This window comes from Xenopus tropicalis, chromosome 3 (assembly GCF_000004195.4).
Source record: "Xenopus tropicalis strain Nigerian chromosome 3, UCB_Xtro_10.0, whole genome shotgun sequence".
Taxonomy (NCBI): Eukaryota; Metazoa; Chordata; class Amphibia; order Anura; family Pipidae; genus Xenopus; species Xenopus tropicalis.
Window position 1 is genome coordinate 140,507,935 of NC_030679.2, and position 9,020 is coordinate 140,516,954.

A 9,020-nucleotide genomic window follows, 5' to 3' on the forward strand; every position below is an offset into this window, starting at 1 on the left:
GAACATAATATTTGTAATTGGATAGAGAACTGGCTGAAGGATAGAGTACAAAGAGTGGTTGTAAATGGAACATTTTCTAATTGGACCAGTGTGGTTAGTGGAGTACCGCAGGGGTCAGTCCTTGGGCCTTTGCTGTTTAACTTGTTTATTAATGCCCTGGGGGGGGGCATAGACAGTATTGTTTCTATTTTTGCTGATGACACTAAATTGTGCAAAACTATAAGTTCCATGCAGGATGCTGCTGCTTTGCAGAGCGATTTGACAAAATTAGATAACTGGGCAGCAAACTGGAAAATGAGGTTCAATGTTGATAAGTGCAAAGTTATGCACTTTGGTAGAAATAATATAAACGCAAACTATCTACTGAATGGTAGTGTGTTGGGGGTATCCTTAATGGAGAAGGATCTAGGGGTTTTTGTTGATAACAAGTTGTCTAATTCCAGGCAGTGTCATTCTGTGGCTACTAAAGCAAATAAAGTGCTGTCTTGTATAAAAAAGGGCATTGACTCAAGGGATGAGAACATAATTTTGCCCCTTTATAGGTCCCTGGTAAGGCCTCACCTTGAGTATGCAGTGCAGTTTTGGGCTCCAGTCCTTAAGAAGGATATTAATGAGCTGGAGAGAGTGCAGAGACTGCAACTAAACTGGTAAAGGGGATGGAAGATTTAAACTATGAGGTGAGACTGTCGAGGTTGGGGTTGTTTTCTCTGGAAAAGAGGCGCTTGCGAGGGGACATGATTACTCTGTACAAGTACATTAGAGGGGATTATAGGCAGTTGGGGGATGTTCTTTTTTCCCATAAAAACAATCAACGCACCAGAGGTCACCCCTATAGATTAGAGGAAAGGAGTTTCCATTTGAAGCAGCGTAGGTGGTTTTTCACGGTGAGGGCAGTGAGGTTATGGAATGCCCTTCCTAGTGATGTGGTAATGGCAGATTCTGTTAATGCCTTTAAGAGGGGCCTGGATGAGTTCTTGATCAATCAGAATATCCAAGGCTATTGTGATACTAATATCTACAGTTAGTACTAGTGGTTGTATTTATAGTTTATGTATGTGAGTGTATAGATTGGTAGGTGTGGGTTAGGTGTGCTGGGTTTACTTGGATGGGTTGAACTTGATGGACACAGGTCTTTTTTCAACCCTATGTAACTATGTAACTATGTGACATTCCTGCAGCAGGATCTTGACCAACTGGCAATCTGGGCAGCTAAGTGGCAGATGAGATTTAATGTGGATAAATGTAAGGTCATGCACCTGGGATGTAAAAATATGCAGCCCCGTATACCCTTAATGGGACTGCACTAGGCAAATCCATAATGGAGAAGGACCTTGGAGTCCTTGTAGATAATAAACTTGGCTGTAGCAAGCAATGCCAGGCAGCAGCTGCAAGGGCAAACAAGGTTTTGAGCTGTATTAAAAGGGGTATAGATTCACGGGAGGAGGGGGTTATTCTTCCCCTTTACAGAGCGCTGGTAAGGCCCCATCTAGAATATGCTGTTCAGTTTTGGTCTCCAGTGCTCAAACGGGACATTATTGAGTTAGAGAGGGTCCAGAGAAGGGCAACTAAGCTGGTAAAGGGTATGGGAAGTCTCAGTTATGGGGAAAGACTGGCCACGTTGGGTCTGTTTACACTGGAGAAGAGGCGCTTAAGGGGGATATGATAACTATGTATAAATATATAAAGGGATCATATAATAACCTCTCTAATGTTTTATTTACCAGTAGGTCCTTCCTTTCCTTCGGAAAGGATTTTTTACTGTGAGAGCTGTGAAGTTGTGGAATTCCCTCCCCGAATCAGTTGTACTGGCTGATAAATTATATAGCTTTAAGAAGGGGCTGGATGGATTCTTAGCAAGTGAGGGAATACAGGGGTAGGGAGATAGCTCTCAGTACAAGTGAGGGAATACAGGGGTAGGGGAGATAGCTCTCAGTACAAGTGAGGGAATACAGGGGTAGGGGAGATAGCTCTCAGTACAAGTGAGGGAATACAGGGGTATGGGAGATAGCTCTCAGTACAAGTGAGGGAATACAGGGGTATGGGAGATAGCTCTCAGTACAAGTGAGGGAATACAGGGGTATGGGAGATAGCTCTCAGTACAAGTGAGGGAATACAGGGGTAGGGGGGATAGCTCTCAGTACAAGTGAGGGAATACAGGGGTAGGGGGGATAGCTCTCAGTACAAGTGAGGGAATACAGGGGTAGGGGGGATAGCTCTCAGTACAAGTGAGGGAATACAGGTGTAGGGGAGATAGCTCTCAGTACAAGTGAGGGAATACAGGGGTATGGGGGATAGCTCTCAGTACAAGTGAGGGAATACAGGGTTATGGGAGATAGCTCTTAGTACAAGTTGATCCAGGGACTGGTCCGATTGCCATCTTGGAGTCAGGAAGGAATTTTTTCCCCTCTGCGGCAAATTAGAGAGGCTTCAGATGCCTTCCTCTGGATCAACTAGTAGTTAGGCAGGTTAGATATAGGCATTATGGTTGAACGTGATGGACGTATGTCTTTTTTCAACCCAACTTACTATGTTACTTGATCCCAACTAAGATATAAGTACCCCTTATTGGGGGCAGAACAGTCCTATTGGGTTTATTTAATGGTTAAATGATTCCCTTTTCTCTGTAATAATAAAACAGTACCTGTACTTGATCCCAACTAAGATATAATTACCCCTTATTGGGGCAGAACAGCCCTATTGGGTTTATTTCATGGTTAAATGATTCCCTTTTCTCTGTAATAATAAAACAGTACCTGTACTTGATCCCAACTAAGATATAATTACCCCTTATTGGGGCAGAACAGCCCTATTGGGTTTATTTCATGGTTAAATGATTCCCTTTTCTCTGTAATAATAAAACAGTACCTGTACTTGATCCCAACTAAGATATAATTACCCCTTATTGGGGCAGAACAGCCCTATTGGGTTTATTTCATGGTTAAATGATTCCCTTTTCTCTGTAATAATAAAACAGTACCTGTACTTGATCCCAACTAAGATATAATTACCCCTTATTGGGGCAGAACAGCCCTATTGGGTTTATTTCATGGTTAAATGATTCCCTTTTCTCTGTAATAATAAAACAGTACCTGTACTGGATCCCAACTAAGATATAATTACCCCTTATTGGGGGAAGAACAATCCTATTGGTTTTATTTAATGGTTAAATTATTCCCTTCTCTCTGTAAGGGCTCTGGCACACGGGGGAGATTAGTCGCCCGCGATAAAACTCCCTGTTCGCGGGCGACTAATCTCCCCGAGTTGCCTACCTCTGCCATCCCACTGGCGAACATGTAAGTCGCCGGCGGGATGGCAGACGCGGCGGCGCGATTTCACGCAAATCGCCGAAAAAGACTCGCAAGTCTTTTTCGGCGATTCCCTGAAATTGCCCCCCCGCGTGCCAATCTCCCCCGTGTGCCAGAGCCCTAATAATAAAACAGTGCCTGTACTTGATCCCAACTAAGATATAATTACCCCTTATTGGGGGCAGAACAGCCCTATTGGGTTTATTTGATGGTTAAATGATTCCCTTTTCTCTGTAATAATAAAACAGTACCTGTACTTGATCCCAACTAAGATATAATTACCCCTTATTGGGGGCAGAACAGCCCTATTGGGTTTATTTAATGGTTAAATGATTCCCTTTTCTCTGTAATAATAAAACAGTACCTGTACTTGATCCCAACTAAGATATAATTACCCCTTATTGGGGGCAGAACAGCCCTATTGGGTTTATTTCATGGTTAAATGATTCCCTTTTCTCTGTAATAATAAAACAGTACCTGTACTTGATCCCAACTAAGATATAATTACCCCTTATTGGGGGCAGAACAGCCCTATTGGGTTTATTTAATGGTTAAATGATTCCCTTTTCTCTGTAATAATAAAACAGTACCTGTACTTGATCCCAACTAAGATATAATTACCCCTTATTGGGGGCAGAACAGTCCTATTGGGTTTATTTAATGGTTAAATGATTCCCTTTTCTCTGTAATAATAAAACAGTACCTGTACTGGATCCCAACTAAGATATAATTACCCCTTATTGAATGCAAAATAATTCTATTGGGTTTTATTGATTTTTTATTAGACTAAGGGGCTGATTTACTTACCCACGAACTGGTCGAAATGAGTCCGATTGCGTTTTTTTCGTAATGATCGGTATTTTGCGATTTTTTCGTATGTTTTGCGATTTTTTCGGATTCTTTACGAATTTTTCGTTACCAATACGATTTTTGCGTAAAAACGCGAGTTTTTCGTATCCATTACGAAAGTTGCGCATTTTTCGTAGCGTTAAAACTTACGCGAAAAATGCGCAACCTTTCGCGTAAGTTTTAACGCTACGAAAAATGCGCAACTTTTTACGCAACTTTCGTAATGGATACGAAAAACTCGCGTTTTTACGCAAAAATCGTATTGGTAACGAAAAATTCGTAAAGAATCCGAAAAAATCGCAAAACATATGAAAAAGTCGCAAAATGTTCGTTTTCAAGTCGGAACTTTTCCAATTCGGGTCGGATTCGTGAGTTAGTAAATCAGCCCCTTAGGGTATGAAGATCCAAATTATGGAAAGACACCTTATCCGGAATTCTGCATAATGGGTCCTATACCTGTATTAGGCAACATTTTATTTGTTATTTCCCCCATATTTGTGCTGGGACTTCTGTTTCTGTTTGCCCAGCCCAAGAAAAACCAGAAAGCCCACAGGAGCAACCAATAGAGACAGAGGAGCTGGCCCAAAGGTCAGTAATGGGAAGTATTGAGCCGCCAGTCAGGTATGTATTCAGGTATGTATATAGGGCCCATTAAAGGAACAGTAACACCAAAAAATAAAAGAGCTTTAAAGTAATAAAAATATAATGCACTGTTGCCCTGCACTGGTAAAACTGGTGTGTTTGCTACAGTAACACTACTATAATTTATATAATAAGCTGCTGTGTAGCCCCGGGGGCAGCCATTCAAGCTGGAAAAAAGGAGAAAAGGCACAGGTTACATAGCAGATAACAGATAAGGTCTGTAGAATACAATAGTGTTTTATCTGTTATCTGCTATGTACCTGTGCCTTTTCTCCTTTGAATGGCTGCCCCCGGGGCTACATAGCAGCTTATTTATATAAATTATAGTAGACTTTCTGAAGTAAACACACAACTTTTACCAGTGCAGGGCAGCAGCATATTATATTTTAGTTACTTTTATACACTTTCATTTTTTGGTGTTACTGTTCCTTTAAAGGGAAAGAATGCAGTTTGTCAAAATAACCATTGGTGCCAAATTACTGGGGAAGCAGAGGAACGTGAATATCAGCTCTGCTCAGAAGTAGGGATGCACTGAATCCCAGATTCGGGCCAAATCCAGCCTTTCTTTGAAAGATTCGGTTTCGGCCAAATCGAATCCATCAAGTATAAATTAGCATATGCTAATTAGCATTCGGATGATTTTTAACCCTTCCTGATCCTAATCAGTATCATTTTAATATTAGCATATTCGGCAGAATCCGTGGGTGGGTGGGTTTGGTGCATCCCTGCTCAGAAGGTTCCATGTGACGTTGCACTAAATATCTACTCATTTTGTTTCCCCTTATTAAGCTTGGCTTTTGAGTTTTCTGCACAAAAGGGGCGGGGTTTGTGCCAGGTAATGTGGTTGGACAGATCAGGCATATGGGGATCTATTTATGTACCCAAATCTCCCCTTGTGCCATTGCCATTGCCAGGTAAGGTCAAGGTGTTTTTGTAATGAGCAGCAGCTACTCCCCTGTAACCTATCAGTGTTTCAGAGTGACTAATTGCCTTAAGCTGGCCATACACAGTAAGATCTGCTTACTTGTCGCCAAGTGATCAGATCTTCTCCTAATATGTCCCTGCTGTGCCCCCTATGTAAAGTCCCTGCTGTGCCCCCGTGTAAAGTCCCTGCTGTGCCCCCTATGTAAAGTCCCTGCTGTGCCCCCCGTGTAATGTCCCTGCTGTGCCCCCCGTGTAATGTCCCTGCTGTGTCCCCCATGTAAAGTCCCTGCTGTGCCCCCCGTGTAATGTCCCTGCTGTGCCCCCCGTGTAAAGTCCCTGCTGTGCCCCCGTGTAATGTCCCTGCTGTGCCCCCTATGTAAAGTCCCTGCTGTGCCCCCCGTGTAATGTCCCTGCTGTGCCCCCCGTGTAAAGTCCCTGCTGTGCCCCCCGTGTAATGTCCCTGCTGTGCCCCCGTGTAATGTCCCTGCTGTGCCCCCCGTGTAATGTCCCTGCTGTGCCCCCCGTGTAAAGTCCCTGCTGTGCCCCCCGTGTAATGTCCCTGCTGTGCCCCCCGTGTAAAGTCCCTGCTCTGCCCCCCGTGTAATGTCCCTGCTGTGCCCCCCGTGTAAAGTCCCTGCTGTGCCCCCGTGTAATGTCCCTGCTCTGCCCCCCGTGTAATGTCCCTGCTGTGCCCCCCGTGTAAAGTCCCTCCTGTGCCCCCCGTGTAATGTCCCTGCTGTGATCCCCGTGCAATGTCCCTGCTGTGCTCCCCGTGTAATGTCCCTGCTGTGCCCCCCGTGCAATGTCCCTGCTGTGCCCCCCGTGTAAAGTCCCTGCTGTGCCCCCCCGTGTAATGTCCCTGCTGTGTCCCCCGTGTAATGTCCCTGCTTTGCCCCCCGTGTAATGTCCCTGCTGTGCCCCCCGTGTAATGTCCCTGCTGTGCCCCCCGTGTAATATCCCTGCTGTGCCCCCCGTGTAAAGTCCCTGCTGTGCCCCCGTGTAATGTCCCTGCTGTGCCCCCCGTGTAAAGTCCCTGCTGTGCCCCCGTGTAATGTCCCTGCTGTGCCCCCGTGTAAAGTCCCTGCTGTGCCCCCCGTGTAATGTCCCTGCTGTGCCCCCGTGTAATGTCCCTGCTGTGCCCCCCGTGTAATGTCCCTGCTGTGCCCCCCGTGTAATGTCCCTGCTGTGCCCCCGTGTAAAGTCCCTGCTGTGCCCCCGTGTAATGTCCCTGCTGTGCCCCCGTGTAATGTCCCTGCTGTGCCCCCCGTGTAATGTCCCTGCTGTGCCCCCGTGTAAAGTCCCTGCTGTGCCCCCCGTGTAATGTCCCTGCTGTGCCCCCGTGTAATGTCCCTGCTGTGCCCCGTGTAAAGTCCCTGCTGTGCCCCCCGTGTAATGTCCCTGCTGTGCCCCCGTGTAATGTCCCTGCTGTGCCCCCGTGTAATGTCCCTGCTGTGCCCCTGTGTAATCTCCCTGCTGTGCCCCCCGTGTAATGTCCCTGCTGTGCCCCCGTGTAATGTCCCTGCTGTGCCCCCCGTGTAATGTCCCTGCTGTGCCCCCGTGTAATGTCCCTGCTGTGCCACCATGTAATGTCCCTGCTGTGCCCCCCGTGTAATGTCCCTGCTGTGCCCCCGTGTAATGTCCCTGCTGTGCCACCATGTAATGTCCCTGCTGTTCCCTGTTACACCCCAGGCCATACTCTCAGTTACTGTGTATATGTGTAGTAACTATGGGTGAGGCCTATTCAGCCACAGGGATTTAAAATGATTTGGGTGCTAATGACAGGCTGAAGGAATCTGGGCTGTGGGTGACGCTGGAGGCAAATTTGGGTGACTTCCAAAATATCTGTGTGAGTTTAGAGATGTGAGTGACACAAAGCACAAGAGAGAAACCAGTTCTCCCAAACACAATATATGGTATCTGTGTAGTACTCACTCCTCACTCACATCAGAGCCTTGTTGGCATCCAGCCTGGCATTAGCCAGCTTGTGTTCTGTGTGTAGGTAGCCATGGGCACATAGTTTGGGGGGAAGTCTTTCTTTTTGGGGGGGGGATCCTTCAGGTGCCTTAACAGAAAAAAAACCCTGCCCTAGGCAATCACTGCAATGCAAAGATTTTCTTGCACATGAAGGGGGTGTTTGGGGGTCTATGCCAGGCCCGGACTGGCAATCTGTGGGTTCCGGCGTATGCCAGAGGGGCTGCTGTAAGGTGCCATAGACACTCACTATTTATTGGGCTGCTGGGGGGCTGTTTGGGCCTCTATGTACTGAAAATCAGGCCCGGACTGGCAATCTGTGGGTTCCGGCAAATGCCAGAGGGGCTGCTGTAAGGTGCCATAGACACTCACTATTTATTGGGCTGCTGGGGGGCTGTTTGGGCCTCTGTGTACTGAAAATCAGGCTCAGACTGGCAATCTGTGGGTTCAGGCAAATGCCAGAGGGGCTGCTGTAAGGTGCCATAGACACTCACTATTTATTGGGCTGCTGGGGGGGGGGGGGGCTGTTTGGGCCTCTGTGTATTGGAATGCAAGGGATTATTTTATATGCAAGTCCAGACTTGGTCCATGCCCGGGGCAGAGCAGCTCTTGGCAAACAGCAATGCCAAATTTAAACCAACCGGCCAATGAAAATGCTGAAAGATCCCCAGGATAAGCCGAGCCATGTAATCCTATTAATTGGTCACTGTTTGATGTTCCGTAGCTTCTATTGTTTATCCCAATGTGGCCACAGGCTGTTTCCCATGGTGCCCCATGAGATACGATCGTTGGCCCAGTTGTTTTATGTCTCCCAGGACTTGTGCCCCATGGCAACCATATATCACTGGCCTCAGAGACATAACCCACGGTCCCATGGGGGCCCAGAACACGGGGTCTGCATCTTCTAAAGCTCAATCCCCCTCCCCTAGCTACTGACTGTCCTCCATCGACTTGGCCCCAAACAGAGTGAGACTGGCCTGCAAGAGAAGTGGATGATCCCCTGGGGGGGGCCAAGTTCTTGTGGGCCTCAACCAAGGACAATTCCTATACATAACCTATAATACACTATTTATAGTTCCAGAGTGGGGGCCAGTAGGGTTTTGCGACCCCCACAGAGCCCCCCAGAATATTAGGGAGCCCTACATGGTCCCTTATACAAACGCAGAGTGACACCGGCCATGGGCAATGTATGCAGCCGCCAATCCCATCGCTGTCTCACAGGCTGGGAAACTTCGCTACGCTGCTCAGAGCCTGAGGGAGAGGTGGGGCAATAGTATTTGTGACAACAAGGGGGCGGCGGGGGGCAGGGGGAGGTGGGGCAAACGGGTT